The sequence below is a fragment of the Chiroxiphia lanceolata genome, chromosome 6 (genome assembly GCF_009829145.1).
Source record: "Chiroxiphia lanceolata isolate bChiLan1 chromosome 6, bChiLan1.pri, whole genome shotgun sequence".
NCBI classification, from domain to species: domain Eukaryota; kingdom Metazoa; phylum Chordata; class Aves; order Passeriformes; family Pipridae; genus Chiroxiphia; species Chiroxiphia lanceolata.
The window spans coordinates 23,544,729-23,564,229 of NC_045642.1; the positions used below are offsets into that span (position 1 = coordinate 23,544,729).

The window sequence follows — 19,501 nt, forward strand, 5'->3', positions numbered from 1 at the left end:
TCTCCTCTATGTATAGTGCACCTCAGAATCAGACTTTATTAGCAAATCATTTGCTGTCCCTTTTACTATCTTTTTAATGAGCACCAGTAGAGTCACTTAAGAGACTTGGCTTTGTTCTGAACAGAGACTTTGTGACAAAGAGCTTGGGGCCTGAGTGCTTGAGTAGGTCACGTAATATCTGAGGTCTGCAAAGTTCCTGTCACTGTGCTGTTGTTTGAAGCTGTAAAGACAAAAAAAAACTTCCCCTTGCACCCATCAGCTATCTTTGGTATTTTGAAAACCAATGTTGCTGAAGAATTAAGACTGCAAAATGTAGAGGTTGTCTTATTACCCTGCTGTTGTGTAAGATGGCACATCCCTGCTGCTAACCACTGTCCAGCAGGTCAGTGTCCTCATGGAAACTGCCTTTTCAGGACTGACTTGGAGGCCTGTAACTCTCTCTGAGAACTCTGAGCCTACCTTAGGTGGTGTCACAGAGTTCATAAAGTTGGGTGTGCTCCTTTGGGGTCTGTTTCCTTTGCCACAGACATGCGTGATGATCTCAGATGGTGTGTTAGGCAAAAAGTGCGCTTTTTCTTCCAGATGATCTATTATACAGTTATGGGGCTGCCAAGGCAGTGCCCCTTTGAATATTGCTTAGTTGCAACCTTATTACTTACAACCTGTAGCTTCCAGGTGCTTTTTGGGCTGGAACAATCTGGAAGGGAGCTCCTACCACTAAACTGATTGAACATGCCATCAACTGATATAGAACATAATGTTTGATCTTTGTGAAGAGAAAGGATGAGTTTTGGTGTGTCCTTGACAAAAAAAATACCATCCTTCCTTCACAGATTGCCTAATACTAAAAGCAAACACAAAATTATGTACATACCTCTCTCTCTATGAACTACAGTCTCTACATTTCTCATTTTACTAGCACAATTGCCAGTGACAGCCTTCCTGCAGGATGGTACCCCATAAAAGATATATTGGATAGATGCCAGTGTAAGGCATCCTGAACATACTTTGGAAGTTTCTTCGTTCACTTTTTACAATGTCACTTGAATTTCAGTAGAGCTTCATGTTCTAAGGAAACACGTCACAGGTGTTAATGGGTGCAGCGTGTTCTTAAAAGAAAACTTACAAAGCAGTGTTACCCCAGCTTTCCAGGTCGATGACTTTCTCCTTTTTCCTGAAGCTGTTCCAAGCATAAGAATATCTGTGCTTGGCCCAGGTCTCACATACACCCATTTGCAGAAACTGTCCATTTCTGGCTGAGGATCCTGGCACTCACACCTGGGGGGCAGCTGGCTGGCAAGGGGCCTGTTTTGTTTTGTGGTGGTCACAGGATCTGTTCAGCTTTGTAACAGCTACTACTTTTTCGATCTAATATGTAAAGTAATGCATTCACAGGTCAGATCTACATGGACCTTTTTTAATGGCCATGTGAAGCCTAAAGTGCTTGTATTTAAAAGGGTGGGACAAAAAGGCTTTTGATAGAATTTTTTTGGAAGTTTGGAGTAAGCTTATTGATTTCAGAGCTCTTGCTGGACATTGTATGAAATGGTTGGATGCTAAGAACACTTTTCTGTGCTATGCAGAGCTGCTAATTTAGCTCTTATCTGCATAGTTAAAGTAGAAAAATCCCCTACTGCAATATGGCTTGCTCCAGTTTATGGGAAAGAACAAATTTTTCTTATGTACTTCCATTTAGATCTGTTAACAAAAAGGAGAGATACATCATCTTTAAAAAGGAAAAAAGCACTCGCATTATAAAGTTTCTATTAAATTGCTCACTCAGCCTTCAGGTACAGTAGGAAAGAAACTGATACTGTAAAGGGAACATAGTCATGACATACCATTTTATTTCAGCTAGAATAATGTGGCCTTGCTTGGAGCAGAAGCTGCCTCTCTGATGAGGGCTATGGTCTGGTTGTGCAGCTGGGAAAATGAAACGGTCTGACTGAAGACATTGTCAAACGCATCGAGGTTAAGCCTTTGCCCCAGGTGAATTCCCTTGTTTTTATAAGCCACTACAACTAGGCTGTAAAATGCAGGTCTGCAAGCAAAGCTAGGGTAATAACTACAGGTGGTAACTGAAAGCTGCCTTCATGAACTAAATCCTGCATTTTCAGTCCTTAACAAAATGGATGTGTGAAGTAAATTCCTCCCTATCTTGCCTATGACTCATATAAATGTATCATACTTCTTGAAGCAGATTTTCAAAGTCTTTAACCAAACACATGCACATGGATGCCTTAATTAAAATCAGTTTATTTTGTAGGTTAATAACTTATACCAAATCTACCAGTGTGGTCATTTTTTCTGTTAAATGGCTGAATGAGATCTGACATTAAAAGATATCCTGTCCTAAAATGGATTTTTTTTTTAATCTCTAGACCAAACAGTGGCCCAGTTGAACAGAATAATTTCAGAATCACTGAAACAATAGTAAAGATTTAAGTAGTGTGAAAATCATTATTCTGGGTGTTTGGTATCAGTGTAGCAGTATTACATTGATTTACAGAAGTTAATTCCCTGGGTCGCTACTGTTAGGCTCTGTAGTTATCTGACCACCTCTGACTAGGCTTCTTTACAAGAAGGATATCCTGGCTATTACCCCAAAATGCTTTGGACTCACCTAATTCATTTGTAATCTCCCCAGGATAGCAGGGAAAGCAGCAGATAAACATTAGCTGAGAGACCTGAGCAGTGTCACCCTGGGATAATGGAAGGATAATGTATTACATGAGAAGATGTCATCTCACCAAAAAATAGATTTCAGGAGCTGGTATTTCATACAGGATATGCAAAGTGCTTAAATGGGAGCTTGCTTAGTGTTCACATTTTTTCTCTCATTCATTCTCTCATTCATTCTTTTTGATACACAGATTTGTTTGCTTGCTTCTGAGCAAAACCAAATTTTCTAACTGATAACTCCTATGGGGAAATCAGATGACAAAAAGATTAATGTGATATGTGATACATGGTACAGATGACAGTGTCAAGACAGTGCATTGCAGAAGAGAGGAGAACTTAGGAAATAAAAGAAAAAATAGAGCCTCTCATTCAAAATCTGAAGCAGTGGAACCAGTGAGGAAGCGAAATACCAATAAGCCCCTGCTCGGAGGAGGAGGGGGAGGCTCTTTGGTCAGTCAGGGCAAGGTGAGCCCACCGTTTTTTAGTAGCTGCAAAACTTTAGGGAGACCCTGCATGTCTCATTGTGCTCATCCTCTTGCGGCTTGAGGGGCTAAAAGTGGGGAACTTGGCTCTGCTGATGAGGTGTGCTCAGCTCCAGAGAGTCACAGCATTTAAATAGCAAAACTGGTGAAGGAAAACCAAGTCAAAGCTATTCTGCAGGGTTTTCCATGGTGGGCCAGAATCATCACCTGTTTTCTTCTTGGCCCATAGGGAGTGTGCAGGCTCAGAAGAGGAGCACAGCCTATCGAAATGACAGATCCCTAAGCACATGTCCTTCCTCTCACATTTCTCTGTGCATTTCTGGTACTTCATCTTCCATCTCATCAGAGTTGTGCTGCACTTGCCCCTAGGGCACCTGAGTGCACAGCTTGAAAAGATGGAGATTAAATACAGGCCCTGAGTGGGAGAAGGCTCGTGCAAATAAGCAGAAACAGAAGTATTAGGAGGTCAATTTAATGAGTGCATCCTGTGTCCAGATTAATGTGCTTCATTCAAAAGATGCAAGAACAAACCTGCTTTTCCAAGGGCTGCCATTAGGTGGTCCCTTACTGGGGGAAGTTTTGCATTGCAGCTTTTCTGCTATGAGTATCAGATTATTGTAAATGCCTGCCTCAAGCTCCTGATAACTGTGCTGACTGGAAAACTTTTGTTCCTGAATTACTTCTGAGGCAGCAGATGTTGACCCAACATTTTCTAAAAAGCCCCCACATCCACCCCCCAGAATTTATTAGCAACTGGAGCATACAGGATACTGAACCTTGATCCCAAATGCCCTGAAAACTCTCATGTCTCTGCTGGCCTTCTGGAAGAGCTGGTTCACACCGGTGTCAATGGGAAACAGTGGGCAGGGTGGTGTGTGGGATGCTGCGCTGAAGGTGAAGTTTCAAAATGGATTGAGTTGGCAGCACTCAAATTCTAACCTGAATGTCCTTTGCCTCCAATACACAATGCTGTAGGGCAACCTCTGGCTTTCTGGGAGTCCTGGGCCACTGGTAATGCTGGTCAGTGTGGAATCTCAACTATGATGTGGACAGCGTCTTCTTTCAAGATTAAAAAGTTTGCTGTGTCTTTCTTCATCAGTAGATCCTTGACTTGGGATTCTCCTGGTGAGGAGCTGACATGGTGAACACAAAGAGGAAACAGGTGGAGTACAAGTCATCTGACTTTTTTCAGTCCAGTTGCCATGAGCTCAGAACTGTATGATCCATGTGAAGGACCCCTTCAAAACCTGCGGTTTTGTATCTGAACAGTTTTAAAAAATATTGGCAGTCACTCAAAGTGCTTGTTTTCATCTAAAAATAACAATATTTTGCATGCTGTCTTCCGTCAACTGCTTTTGGTATAGGCAGCCCCGTACTCTCATACGATATTGAACTAAATCTCTTAGACTCCATGGGAGGCAGATAAGTGTTGTTGTTAATTATATTAAATACAGGGGGCAGGGGATGAAAACAACACACTAGCTTGAAGTGACTCACTAATGTCTGTGAGTTTCTGTGGCAGATATTAGCAGAACTGGAGCTATAAAATGGTCTGAGCACTAGATAGGGGACCACAGAAGCTGCCCAGGACATTTTCTCGGTATTCTGGAAAAAAGCCTGGTCAGCTTTATAAAGGACATAGCTTCATAAAGGGCTTTCAGACTGTAATGTGGAAAGCAATCTAGGGTTTAAATGGTATTAATATTCTTATGCAAGCTGGTTAGTGCTTCATCAGACATGCAGAATGGTGACCACAAATCTTGTTATGAAATTTGTCATAAAATTTATCATCAAATGTATTTTCACAGCAAGAATCCATGATGTTTTCAGAAAGATTCTTCTCCCTGTGCTGACACGAGTGATGGGAGAAGAAGCTGTTAAATGCCTTATCTCTTGGGACAACTTTTCTTGTCCTTCATGCAGAGCTCAGAGCAGCTCTGCAGCCTAATTGTGAGAAAGTTGCAAAAGTGTTGTCTCTTCATGTTCAGAATAGCTTGAACATCCTGTTGTTCCCTATGTTTTCTCAGCCTAAATCTGGGCTGCTTCGGCTCTTTGTTCTGCAAACCTCCTTTTGATACTTTTGAAATATGATTTTTTAGCTGAAAGGCAGCATTGCTTTCAAATTGGATGCTGATCAAGATGGGAGATATAACAAAAATGTGGTTATAGTGAGCTTCGGCCACTGAAAACTGGTGTGATTTTGCAGTCAGAATTCAGCCCAGTCCTGACTGAGGTGAAAGCCTGTGGAGTCCTATCCCTCACAGGAGATCTGCTTTTAAAACTGTGTTCTGTTGTCCTCCCTAAAAAGATTGCCTAGACTTTCAAAAATAGGAATTGCCAGATTGGGTCAGATGGTATTCTCACTTGTTTTGGTTGCAAAGAGGAAGGTGCTCAGCAGTCCATGGGCAGATTGGTTTTTGTACTCATTTAAGGCCATGTGAGCAGCTTGTGCCTTCATCATTCACTGGTACATTTGTGATTATTCCAGCTCCTCTGATTTGAGTTAGAGGAGGTTTTATGTCTCTAGGTTCTAAGTCCTGACTTCTAGCAGGTAAAATAACAGTGAAGACTGAGTAAAAGAAAATTCATAAGTATTTCCATGGTTAAATTTGCTATTTCAGTTTTGAAAGGGTCAATACCCTGTGTGTGCATGCCGGTTTTTATGTGTACGTATGATTGATGCTGCTTCAGGTTTTGCCCCAGGCAAAACCTCAGTCTACTTGCAAGTGATGCTGGTAGTGAAGTTTCCACTGCTGCTGTTATGTGTTATTTAGATAACAGTAGAGCTAAAAATCTGGACCACTTCACAAGCAGAGATACAATCCTTTCCCCCAAAGCTCACAAACCTTAAAACAAAGACTGCCTGGGGAGACTCTTTGGCACTGTACTAAATATTCTTGCCAAGAAAAGGTTTCTTACAATTGTGGCCTTCCTAAAAGGCACTGTGGGTAGTATCAACACAAAGATATCTGTATTACATAGTTTGACCTGCTTTAACCTCAGCCAATCTCCTAGAGATGTAGGAAATATCTGTTCCATTCAAAGGTCTTGCCTTTCAGGAAAAGTAGAAGCGGTTTTTCTGGTATCCCAGCTTTCTAAGAGGAGATGTTATACTTTTTGTGGGTGAACGTCACCCCACTGAAGCTGTCTGAAAGCCTGTGGATCCATGTCATCAGCATGTAAGCTGCTGTCTTTGTGTGCAAAAATGAATTGCTTCCCAAGTCTCTTCAATTAAGAGCACTGCAGATGTACTGTACTTGGGGAATAAGGATATTTTGGGAAAACAGGTATATTGCTCATGATGTTCTCTTCCTCTAGGGGGAAAAAAGATATGCTCTTTTAGCTATAGTGGAATGTTTGACCAAATCTTAATGAAAACTAGATACTCAATTTTGCAGGTTTTTATGTCCTTAAAGATGCCTTTTTTTCTTTTCTCCTCCCTGGTGAAGTTTGAAGTCTGTCAGCAACATAAGCGGGATTTAGATCAACCTCTGAGCAGTTAAGTGATGAAAAGATTTCCATAAGGTCACTCAGTCCCCCTCCCCACATGTGGAAGGATGAGGTTGTTGGGGGGAAGTGTTACAGGTGGCAATGGAAGTGAGTTCCCCCATATTCTAACCTCAGCAAAGTAAAGGTCTTGCCTCCTTAAGTCTCTTCAACACACGAATTTACCCAGTTTTCCTACAGCATGAACTGGGTACCTCCACACCCATAAGCCTCCAGAGCAGTGTGTGGAGAGATGCCCAACAGCTGTGTGACTCCGTGCCCCTTGGCAGGACCGTGGCTGATGCAGCAGGATGGCTCGTTCGCGAGAGCTGCAGTGTGGGGCTGTTTGTGTGGCTCCATAAACACGGTCGAGGCATCAGCAGAGGAAGTTTAATTAGGCACCTTTTATTTCCTAATTCCTGGAAGAGCTGAAGCTGCTTGCCTGGACTCAAGGGCTGCCAGGCTCCCTGTGCCTGATGCTGTGAGAGGTGGATGTGTTGCTATGGCACTGGAGGTGTCTCCAAACCCCACTGCTCTGGCAGCTGAGCTGGCTCCCAGCAGCATGTCCTAATTGCGGCTGTGCAGCAACAAAACAAATATTCAGAGGTTTCCATAAAGGCTGTAATCAAAGGAGCATCCCTGGCTTTTTAATATGTTCTGAATGGGTTCATTTGTAAGCTTATTATGACTTCAGAGAGAGAAGCTATTAGGGTGATCATTAGCTGCCTGTGCAAATAGCAAGGAAAACTGTAGCATGTTCCAGAATATCCCCCCTTTTAAGGTCTGCACTTTCAGGTGCATTAACAATAACCAGCCATGCTGTCTTTCATGTTTCCCATGCCATGAGTAAGGACAAAAGAGAAAGGAGAAAGGGACAGTGTACCATACACTTTCAGAATAAGTTCAGATGGAAAGAAAAATGAGGTGTTACAAGAGCAGCAAATTCACTAGCATGACATTGTGTGTCTTGATGCAGTATCTGTTATCCACTGGGAAAGCAAAAGCATCTGGGAGCCAGCCTTCAAGTCTTGGCTCATATCTCACTTAGTCCCTCTACTCCTGTCATCTGCGTATGAACAGCGCTATGGGTCTTTTGTCTGCCTGGAACCTGATCGTTGCTGGAGTGTTTAGATTATACATTTTATGAAGGAAGAGAGAACATTTAGAAACATGTATGTCAAGATTATGGGATTTATTAACTCTCATTTATTTTCCTGCAGAACATCTGAAGCTGTGTTGTGGGCTGTGGCCACAGTTCTCTCTCTGCTCCTTCTTACTCTTTCTTAATCAGAAATCAAAAATATCTGTAGCAAAAGACATTGAGTGGTTGGCTGTTTGTACATTAATTGATACAGGTGTAGTTGAGATCAGTCACATTTACCTTTCAAACTACATTAGCTGCAATTTTATGTATTAGATTAAGTTAAAGGTGCTGATTATAGTGAAACTCAGTTTAGATTTGCACGTGGAATATTTATAAGATGTGTATCAGTTTGGCTATAAGCAGGGTTACTTAGGCTTCATGTCTGCCTCTCTTCCCTAAGTCATTTCTCATGTCCTTTACTGCATTCAAGTTTTCCTGCACATATCACACTTATAGCTTGTGAAATGTATGTATTTCCTAAATAAATAAATGAATCCAAGTTATGAGCTCAGTGGGATAAAGAATATCCTATTGTGTTTAGAATTCATGACACTTTGGGATGCATTATTATTATTCTTGTTAAAAACGTTTAAAAGATGACTGGAAGCAGATAAATAATGCCACTGGTCAGATTACCAGAAATATTATTTTCTGGTTTATTTAGTATTACTGAGATCCCTCATTAAAGATCTACTTTTCTTACAGACTGTTTTTCCTAACTTTTTCTTTTCTAGATAGAATAAACTGACTGTTTTGTTTTTACATGTGTGTAGGCAGTTACCTTGAACAGACAGTTTTGTTAGTTTTCTGAGGAGTTTTGGGTTTTTGTTGGAGCGTTTTTTTGTCTGATAGTTAATGCATTGAAAGTTCTGTTCGGGATTTCTTTCTTAAAAGCAATTAAGGTTATTACTTTCCCAGCTAAATGTTAAACAGTGGGTTACTTTTTCCACACTTCTATCTTATGAAAAAGCACTGAGAATAACCAAAAAAAAAAAAAAAAAAAAAAAAAAAGAAGAAGTTAACCTATTGATCTGCAGCTACATTCTGTGTTAAAGCAAATGATTCAAGCAGGGGTTTCAAATTCCCTTGCCCATGGGCCCTTGCTTTGTTTCTGCCTAGACAGTCTGGAGCTTCTTTTTCTTGCTAAGAACATCATCATCATCTTTTTGACACGTGTAGTGGGTTGACCCTGGCCAGATAGCAGGTACTCACTAAAGACTCTCTCTCACTCTCCCTCTGCAACTGGACAGAGAAGAGGGGATAAAAACAGCTAAGAATTCATGAGTAGAGAGAGATAAGAGCTGGAAGAGGTCAGTGACTGATTACCTTCACAGGTAAAACAAGACTCAAAGTGGGGATAATACTTATATTTACTACTAACAGGATAAGAGCCAAAGAGTAAGAAATAAAACTGTCTTAAAGACACCTTCCCCCCACCCCTCCTTCCTTCCATGTTCTCCCTCCTCCCACCCAGTGGTGCAGGGGGACGGGGAATGGGGGTTATGGTCAGTTGTTGTTTCTGCCACTGTTCAGGGAGAGGAGTCCTTCCCTTGCTCCTGTAGGGTCCCTCCCATGGGAGACAGTCCTTGATGGACCTCTCCAGTGTAAGTCCATCCCTTGGGCAGCAGTTCTTCTCAAACTGCTGTCCCATGGGTCACTCCTCCATGGGGTGCAGTCCTTCATGAATGAGCTGTACCGACGTGGGTCCCCCACAGGGGCCACGAGTCCTACCCGGGAGAAACCTGCTCCAGCGTGGGCTTCCCTCTCCACGGGCCGCAGGTCTCCGGCAGGACCCCACTCCATCCTGGGCCTCCCACGGGGTCACAGCCTCCTTCATGCATCCACCTGCTCCAGCGTGGGCTCCTCCATGGGCTGCAGGGGGGTCTCTGCACCCGGATGGTGCTCCATGGGCTGCAGAGGCACAGCTGCTCCACCATGGTCTGCACCACGGGCTGCAGGGGCCTCAGCTCCAGCACCTGGAGCACCTCCTCTCCCTCCTTCTGCGCTGACCTTGGTGTCTACGTTGTTATTTCCATGTTCTCACTCTGCTCTTCCCTGTCTGGAAATTCTTCTGCACAACAATCTTCTTTTCTTAAATATGTTATCACAGAGGTCTTACTGTCATTCCTAATTGGCTCGGCCTTGGCCAGCGGCAGGAGGTCCGTCCTAGAGCTGACTGGTATTGGCTCCATGGAACAGGGGAAGCTTCTAGCAGCTTCTAACAGAAGCCACCCCTGTAGCCCCCCTCAGCTACCAAAACCCAGCCACAGAAACCCACTACAACAGGACAAGGGCCTGTGGCTCACAGTAATCCATTTTGGTAACATCCTTACTTTACAATCATTTTCCTCCTCTGCCTTGTTTCCTCAAAGCCTGCAAAGTATCAGGAAACTTCTTAAAATATTGGAAATTGTGGTCTGAGGAGGACAAGGTTGCCACAGCAACTGTCCAGTCTTTCTGAAATTTATTCCTTCATCTTTAAAAGCCATCACAAATGCCACAAACTGCTGAGGCATTTGCTGCAAACAAAGCAAGGCTATAGAAAAAGAGAACAGAAAAGAGCACCGAGGAATCAGTTGTTATAAAGGTGAGATGTGTCAGGCTCAGGGAAAAAGTGGCAGGCATTTACACTTCATGTTAAATCCCCTCAGCGTCTGGAATGCCGTGCAAGCGTATGGAGTGTTTCAACACTTGACAGTATCTGACATGACAGTGGATAATGTCACTTGGCTTGTGATGCAACTCCATGATCCACTCAGGATGGTGACATTTATTCCATCCGGAAAGGAAATATTTTCAGAAATAAGAGGCCAAAGTTAGCCGCCTCCCTTTTGGTATGACAAATAACTGCTTTCTGGGACAGAAGATGCCTGGCAAAGATTGTAACTTATCAGCCAGAAGTGATGAGTTTTTTCATCGGTTTGGGACTGGTCTCAGTATGGACTGGTGAACACAGGGTTGTATTGGGGGTCAGGAGGTTTAACACATCCATTCCCCTTCTAGCTTTGTTTTTCTTATCTGATAAACAAAATTAATGTTGTTATATCGTCAGTGCATATAACCTTTGGGTCATCTGTTTAGAAAGGCAGACATTATCATATGGTTCCATTGTACTGCAGTTAATACAAGGGAAAATACACCTGTGAGCTATCTGAGGACTTTTTTTTTAAGCAGCAGAACTTAAAAGAGTTGCAGGCGTGTCGGTTCTGTATGCAGTATCTTCTTTTCTGAGATGGGTGGTGCCTGTGTGTGAAAAACTGTATGAAAGAGCCAGATGTGATTACCTATCGAACTTTGCTTGGGAAGGGGCCCAAGTGAGCAGTTCATGTTTCCAGCGGTGTGGTATGCACATTTCCACTAGATGAAATGGAGTGCTCAGTGGCCTGAAGCCATACTGGCACTTCAAACACATACTCTAGCACTTTTCAAAACGTTACAACATTTAGGAGAATTGGTTCTGCTCTGGGACTTCTGAATTTCCATATTGAATGTCTGTGTACATGTGGGAGATTTTACCTCCACGTGATCTCATGTATTCTATGCACACATTTTGCAAACTTGCAAATATAAAACATAGATGGTAACTGTTGTATTATTGATTTTGTTGCAATGCTGGTGTTATTTGTATGAAGTTTTAAGGGGTTCAGTCCAGCTCTTTTTTCTCCTATATAATTGATATGCTCTTATTGTGCAGCTGTTTGGTGGCCGAAATGTGTCTTTGTTAAAAGCAGTCAGGATGGGATGGGATTCAGTTGGTCTGCTTGGGTAGGAAAGTTAAGGTAGTTTTAGCAGCAGCTCTGATTCATTTAAACACTGTCCCAAGCCTCATAGGCTTTTAGTGTTATAAAAGCCAATCAGGTTATTGTTTTAAGGTATAAGATGCCCCTAAGGGCTTTGCTCACTGAAATGTACTGAGGAATTAAATGCTCTGAGTCAGTGCAACAGCTTCATTCACTCCAGTGTTGCAAGGCAAGGCAGTCATCGCTGCTAAATGGGCCCATGTTACCGCGACATTAGCATTTTAATGCAACTAAAGAGGAGGTAGATTGACTGTAATTTAGTATCTAGTTGCATGGTCTTGTGCAGGTCCTCTCATCGCTGCTCCACAGGGGCCGATTACAGTTACACAGTGCACTTTGGAATCTAATTGGATTTATATGCAGTAATGTAGTTGTGTCATAGCAACGATTCTGCTGTGTAAGTGCTATGAAATTCCAGTACAATTAGTTATTTATGTAGGAGCAATAGTTACAGGATAATGTACACAGCTTGTGTCGAGGTCCAGTTCAGGAGCAGCAAACACTTTACTTTTTTCTGAAGCCATTGCAAGGGAACGAATATCTCGATCCTGCTTTCACAGAGATGTTTCTCCTCACCTTTCACCATAAAAGCACTGACCTGTTGCAGACATCCAGCAGGAAACTACTTCTGTCTTCAATATCTACTGTGGTTGAACATATGGGTTGGCATATGATTTAGTTTCTCTAGATCCTGCAAATGTGGTGAGCACAGGGGGCTGGCAGTAGCTAGAAGCCCTTGTGAAGCAGGACACCTGTAAGCGGTCCCATCTGGTGGCCCTTCCTGCAGGAGGTCAGATTTCTCACAAAGACAGGCCTTGCTTCTCCATCCTGCATCCTTTGTTCATTTCTTGTTTCACTTGCTACCATACTTGCTACTGTTAACCTATCAGCCTCTCTTTGCCCCATTCCTCTTTGCTCTGGAGCTCCAGCTGTCTTTCTTGTGGCATGAGACAAGCAGGGTCACATGTTCAGCTGCTTTTCCTTCATCAAAGCCTGCTCCTCACAAAGAACTACAATGTGGATGTGAAGAGAAGCCAGTGCTCAGCAGGGAGAGCTGATGTGGTGGCCATGGGATGAGCACAGGGGCAGGACAACATGCCAGCCACAGCTGCTTGGTGGCTGAGGCATGTGGCTGCACCACGCAGCCCTAAGGATGGGACTTGGCCTCAGCCATTGCTCTGACTTCCATTGTGTTTCCCCAGCAACTGTAAGTAAAGGCATCAGCTTGCTCAAGTCACAATTAGGCATGGTGGTTTTACATTTTCTGCAAATCTCCCTAATGACAAAATTGTAGCTATTAACCGAGTCTGTTTAGTAGGGACTTCCTCCCCTTTAGGGCCACAGAGTAAGATGGAACATTGCTGCTGTTTGGCACCAATTGCAGTCTTTCATCTCTTCTGACACAGCACCTGCTGGTACCTACTGAAGCATTTAAGCTCTTCCTCTCTGTGGTGCTATAATTTCTTTAAAATATTGTGACTTACGAGGAATAAAAAAAATAAAATTCCTCTCCCACACAGACCTTTGAGGGCTTGTAGAGTTGTAATTATATGCACGCACAGTAGGAGCAGGAATCCTATCACTCTGGTTATTTTCCTAATGATAGGTTTATATAGCACAGTGTCATCTCTGCTTTAAAGTTAGAGCCATCTTCTCTTGGCAGCAGCTATCCCAGGACAGTGGTATCACAGGACAGGACAACTGAAGAAATTGTCTCTCAATTGCACATGCAAAACACAGGATGAAGTGTCCCCACACACCAAAGAAATAGATAAAAAGGTCAGGGTGGGCGCTGGGTTCTGACTGTCAAAAAGGGGCTCTCTATTGTGAGGCAGTGACATTGTCCCTTGTCCTAGCTGTAGACTCTCCAAAGCCCTCTTCAGACATGCCTGAACCTGCTGCAGCCATCTCTCAGCCAGTCACATGGCACTCTCTGAACTTTCACACTGATGGAAAAGCTGTACTGATCCAGGGCAGCCTTCATACCCAGCACTATAAAGTGGCACATGCCTTCAGCACTTCACAGCAGAGACAGGTCAATTGGCCATAGATGTTTGTACCTTCCATATTTCAAAAGCAAAGCCATCTCTGCTCTTCATCTAGAGACGTAGGTTTACAGTGACAGAGGAAGGACATTAAATGTGAGTGATTAATGCAAAACAGATCTATGAATATTCATTATATGTTTTATATTGTAATAATTTCAGCCACCTTGAAACTCCTTGTTCGCTTCCTGCCAACAACAAACGATAGGCTTTCGCTCACAGAAGTCTTAATGGGAGGCAATTTTCAAAGGCGCATTTACAAATGTTTGTGGGAAACAGATGTTAAATGCACCCACTCCAGAAATCAAGATGAAATACTGGCAGTGAGAGAGCAGGGATAGACCCAGTGACTTATCTAATGCTCACAGGGAAGCAGTGGCTTCAGCAAAGCTGTGAGTGTACCAAAACCGTTACGAAGGATGAGCGAATTACAGTGCTGAGGCGACCCTATGTCAATATTGGACTCTTTACGGCATGGGGTGCTGTTTGAAGAGTTAATGACTGCCCCCTTCCCCACAGAGCCTGCAGAGTGTGGGGTTGGGGCTCTGTCAAACGGGGGAAAAAAACACTGTAGGAGAGGGTGCCCTGAGAAAGCAACAGTCAAACACACATGCCTTGCATTTAAGTCTGTAGTCTGTCCTCGGCCTAGTGTAGCCTAGTCAAAGGCTATCACTAGAAATTGTGCAGGCCAGAAATTAAAATTTACTGAGAAAATTTTAATTTTTAGCTTGAGGGTAGTGGTAGCCTGTACCTGAGTCCCTCTGCCTGCACCTGTATATCTAATTCTTTGGGTGGAGAGGCTTTGCTGTTCCTCTCTCTTCTTGCTTCCCAGGCAGTGACAATGAGGCAGAGGGAGAGGAAATAGTTTGCTCACTGGCGTGAGAGCTGGCTGAAATAACGAGAGATAGTGCCCAACGTCTCAGGCTCCTGCTCCTAATGGCTGGCTTCCCAAGATCATTCCGTTCTCTCTTCCCCTGCCTTTTCCATTTTCCCAGTAAATGGGCTGTAAAGTCACAGCAATTAAAGTTTGTCTAAGCCTCCTATAAAATATTGAAGGTGCAGCTGGTATTATCTAGTCCTGTTGTGGATGAGTGCATGTGTAATGGCGAATAGATTTACATGTGGTCTGTGGGCATTTAAAACACCCCAAAGATTGTTAAAGAGATTCTGAGAAATTGAAGTCCCTCACCGCATATTAAAAGCTTTTCGTTACTGCTAATGTACACTAATTAATGGTGGCAATTAAACCGAGCATAGTCATCAGGATGGTGTGTTTTATAAATTGTGTATTTAACATGATTGTGTTTTATTGACTTCTTCTTCAGTAATTGCATATTTTTATCTAAGCAGACAGCTTGGATAGAACAAAATACATGGGACACACAGACATTAAAGACTAGAATCGACACTGTGCTTCCAGTCCCAAAATTTTTTAAAGGTGTGTGTTGCTTATAGCTTGCTCTTTCTGCATGCTAGATGCTTTCTCTGTATCCCTGTCGGGGCTGGTTAGTGTAGGCTATGGTGTGCAGGAGGGGGGTAAAATTATACACAGCTCAACTGCGTCGTTATCACGTCACAAGGTACCGGATAAAGTCGCCCCTCTTCAGTCTCTAATGAAACTGCCCCTTCTCTGTTGTATCTAGAGGAGCAGACTGTGTGGAAATAATACTCTGAGAGGATTTTCTGGAAGGCCCTTCCTGTTAGATTTGTTCTCTTAGGAGAATCCACCACTTAGGTTTATAAAGTTGGATACTGCTTGCAGACAGTGAACACAGAAAATCCTCTTGTGAGACGGACTTGTGAAGGAAGGCAGGCATGCTGATCAAGTCTCATACCTGCACGCCAAAGGGTGGGCTGCCACATTGCTGTGGAGAGGACACAATAGAGCAATGCCAGGTGGTGGTGGTCCTTTGCCATTGTGCAGCTTGGAGCTTCAGGGTATGTTTCCAGGGACATCTCAGCTGGGACAGCTTCTAGAAATCGATACATTACTTGGAAAAGAATCTAGTCCATATTTTCTAATGCCTTTAAAAGGCTGCCTGGCACTAGTTCTGGAGAGCTTCAAGACATGTCTTCTGCTTTTACTTGGTTGCATTGTGTATGAATAGAAAGGTAGTGTAAATTAGTACCATTTTCTCCTCAAGCCACTGGCTAATATTTGTAGGAAGCACTGCAGAAGTTGGTTCTTGGTTTTAAAGAAGCAACAGATCAGTTCAGTGGACAAGGTCGTTCGTGCATGTTGATGAAATGATATATTTTTGTTAAAAGAAGATATATGTGGATGATGTGATAGAAAAGAAGTGACTGAGAAAGTGATTTGCATGAGGGTTGGGCACGATGACCCCTAGGCGTCTCTTCATTCTTCATTATTCTGTGTTTTCTGTCAAATATTTGAGATGGAAGACTGTGATGAGCCATCAGGCAAATGCAAAATGTCTGAATTTTATGTACCGAAACACAAATTGTCTGCAGAGGCATGTCAGGAGTTGACAAGGAAAATGGTTCGCACACTTGTTTCAAGTAGAGGGTAGGAGTGATATGATAAGGAAGATGCAAAGATGAGATTGGTGAAGATGAGGTGCTCCTGTGAGTTCTGATAGACTGATGCATCTGTGAAGATGCTCTTGTTTCCATTTGCCACCAGGTAACTTGGACACACCTTGGACAGCTGTTTCAAAACATTTGTTCACGAGGCAGGGTCATCATACACTAAAAGAGGTGTCCAGTGAGACTGGGGAATCTCAGTCCTTAGAGACGTTCAAAACTTAACTAATGTGACCCTGAGCAGCCTGCTCTAACTTTGAAGTTGGGATCAAACTTTGGAATTGGCCCAGGTTGGAGGCAGTGGGTGTTTGTACTCAATGACATCCAGAGGTCCTGTCCCACCTAAGTTTTTCATGATTTCTATCCAAACTAAGGTAAAGGAACAATTGAAGTGAATCCATGGGTTTTCAATATAATGTGAAAAGGATATGGGGATTGAGGGAATGTCATGGTAGCAAAGAGAAATTTAGTAGCAGTTTTTTGGGGTGTGGTTAACAGCTGCTCCAAAATGTGAAGTTTCAGGGTAGCTGCAAGGCATGCAAAAGTAAATGACAGGAAAGGAAATAATTGTGGCTAGACAACGAAAAATGCATTGCCTTAAAAAAACTAGACTATTCCCTAACCAATTACAGCAGCTAGGATGTTTCCTTGGCTACACTGCTGGGGTATTTTTAGGCCTCGCCTCATCACTTGCAAGATAAAATTCATGAGTGATGGAGGTGGGCGGGGGGGGAGGGAAGAAATGTAGAATAATCTGCCTAAGAAAAACCTGAACATTTATAGCTACATTTCAGACAAAAACATATACATCTCATATGTCTCACAAGTCTGAGATGGGACAAGCCAGAGAAGCACTGTCAGCCACTGTCTTCTGCAGTTCTGACTGTTAATGTTGCTTAGCATTAAACGTCTCCTGCAGAGGAGACGTAATCTGTCACAAATTTGGGGCCTGAAGGAGGAAGAGAAGGTATTTTTAAAAGGTAGATTAAGATATTTGCATTCAATTTTATCTCACTTCTATCATGGTGTACTAGCAATAACTCAGAAAATTTGCCTTTTGTGTGTATGGCTTAAAAAGGAAAGTAGAAGAAAAGCAGTTCTTTGAGTCAGGATTGTCCTTTAATATCAGTTATTTTATCCATACAGCATGTCATCAGGGACTTCAGGTACCTTCAGCTAATTAGCAAGGGCAGCAGTTGGCACAAATGCATCCATAATTATTTTATTTGTAAGTCATATTATTTGCATTTTGCTTGCTTGTTTGCATTTTGCTTGCCTTGTTGTGTAAATAGCATTAGTTACATACTCTTCAAAGTCTGGAGCAATACTATGCTGGAGTGCTTAACTCTGACATCAAACAGTTTTAAGTGCCTCATAAGAGATCAGATCATGCTTTTGGTTGATTTTTCCTACTTTAATCAATGCAATTACAGGATCCAAATGATGACCTTGCATGTGCTGTTTGGGAACCTGGTACTCAGCAGAAACTGGAAAGGGTGTGTTATGCTGGTACATGTGGGTCTCTCCAAGCTCTAGGTTCCACCACTAAAACAGTTGCTCAGATCAGGTTGGCATTTTTTGGAAGTGTTGCATTGAGTTCTTCTGATGTGGAAAACTCTGATATGTTGGTTCTTGGCTTTGCCAGCCCAGACCTCACAGTATTGCCTCTGAGTTCCATTTGCACATCTTGAGTGACTGTAGTGGGATGAGTGTGTTATGATGTGCAGTGACACAATAAGGATAAACTGTTTGGGGGTTTGTTCCTTTTTTTGACTAAGGCTACTATGATACAGATCATGCAGGTGGGTGCTCAAGGCAGCAGGATTTTGAAATTTCTCAGATAACTTCAAGACTTTGGCTAATATACTAAGATTTAGGCATCCTTTGTTTCATTGGAGTATGGCTTTTTTGTGTGATGAGGGGAACATCTGGGTGACACTAATTGTGGGGCTCTTGAAGTTCATTGATTTGTCTGTATTTTCATATCCCTCTCTACTATAGTATCCAAGACTTGTGTTAGGGGAGCTTGAGTTTCCCTTTCCCATAAAACTGAAGAATTCCCTCCTCAGGTCCTTACCCTTCTGAACTTCAAGATTTATAGAACATGGTGCTTATAACACCAAGGTTGTGGGTTTGATCCCCATATGGTCCATTCACCTAGAGTTGGACCCGATGATCCTTGTGATTCCCTTTCAACTCAGATATTCTGTGAAATCTCTTTTCTCTGCGAGTTTTTCAGACATGGCTTTAAAACACTGTCAGGAAGCTGTGGGCATTTCTCCAGGCCCACATCAGAGCTCTGTGCCCTACTCCATCTACTGCAGTAATGGTCTTGTCTTGAGTCTCTCTGAACAGAACAGTTATGTATCAGAGATATAATAAAATAAAGTTTGTAAAGAAAAATATTGCCCTTGTTCTCAGGTTTGTGTTTTTCCAGAAGCAAGGTGGACCTTCTCGGGATCCCTCTAGCAAGGGGGTTCCCTGGGCATTACCCACCCAGCAGAGGCACACTGCTGTCCTGCCCCAGACACATGTAGATGCAGAGGAAAAGCAACTGCATGTCCACATGAATTTCTATGTTGCACCATTTGTGTCTCTGCTTGTTTTGTCACTAAAAAGGAGCTGATTTGATTTTAAACCAAGTAAAAGTAATGTAGAAAACACATACTGTGTTAAGAAAAATCTGGCTCCTTACCCTCAGGCAGCCCATGCTGGAGCTCTGCCTGCCGTGGGTTTTCTCAGCTCTTTGACTAAAGCAGAGCAGTTCCTATGGTCACAGAAGAAAGCACCCCACAAGGCTTTACAGGACTTACAAGTTTCGTGGATTAACTAAAACAATGAAGGAATGAAAGAGAGTTTTATTTCCAACCTGGTGAAAACCTCGGATAATTTCATTTTTTTTCTTTTAAGTGGAATTAAGTGTACTTTGCTAGCACAGCACATCATTAGATGCATGTCTGCTTAGGGAATGGCATTTACAGTGGAGAAAGGGAATGGAATGCTCTAAGAGGCATGTGGGCTTTGGGAAGTCTTCTTTAAGGAGCTGAGCAAACCTGTGCCTCTGTGTTTGTATATGTACAGATCTATCTGTGCACAGCACCATGACTGCATTGTTTTCTGTTTCAGTGTATTTATTTGTCTGTCCCTCTGGGGTACTTGGTGATATAATGGCATATTAGGAGACATAGTCACTTCATTAAACAGCAAGCAGGAACTTTCCTCGAGTGTAAACCTCATCTGGTCAGGATTTATTGTTGCTTTTCCAATAGAAGCACTGTCCAAGCAGTTTGTTGTCTAAACCAGACATGGAGTTTCAAA

The 19,501-nt window shown here is 42.7% G+C and overlaps 1 protein-coding gene across 7 annotated transcripts in view; it reads left to right on the top strand.

Moving 5' to 3' along the window:
• TSPAN18 (tetraspanin 18) overlaps positions 1 to 19,501 on the top strand; it is a 119,387-nt gene that overhangs the window by 78,265 nt on the left and 21,621 nt on the right. For 4 of the 7 annotated variants that reach the window (XM_032690422.1, XM_032690416.1, XM_032690421.1 and 1 more), the window contains 2 exons: positions 10,220 to 10,225; positions 14,994 to 15,077. The gene's annotated coding sequence lies outside the window, so the exon portion shown is untranslated. Of the gene's footprint in view, positions 1 to 6,720; positions 6,727 to 10,216; positions 10,226 to 14,993; positions 15,078 to 17,324; positions 17,412 to 19,501 lie in introns of those variants that run through there. The other 3 variants (XM_032690419.1, XM_032690420.1, XM_032690423.1) reach the window with 3 other exon arrangements.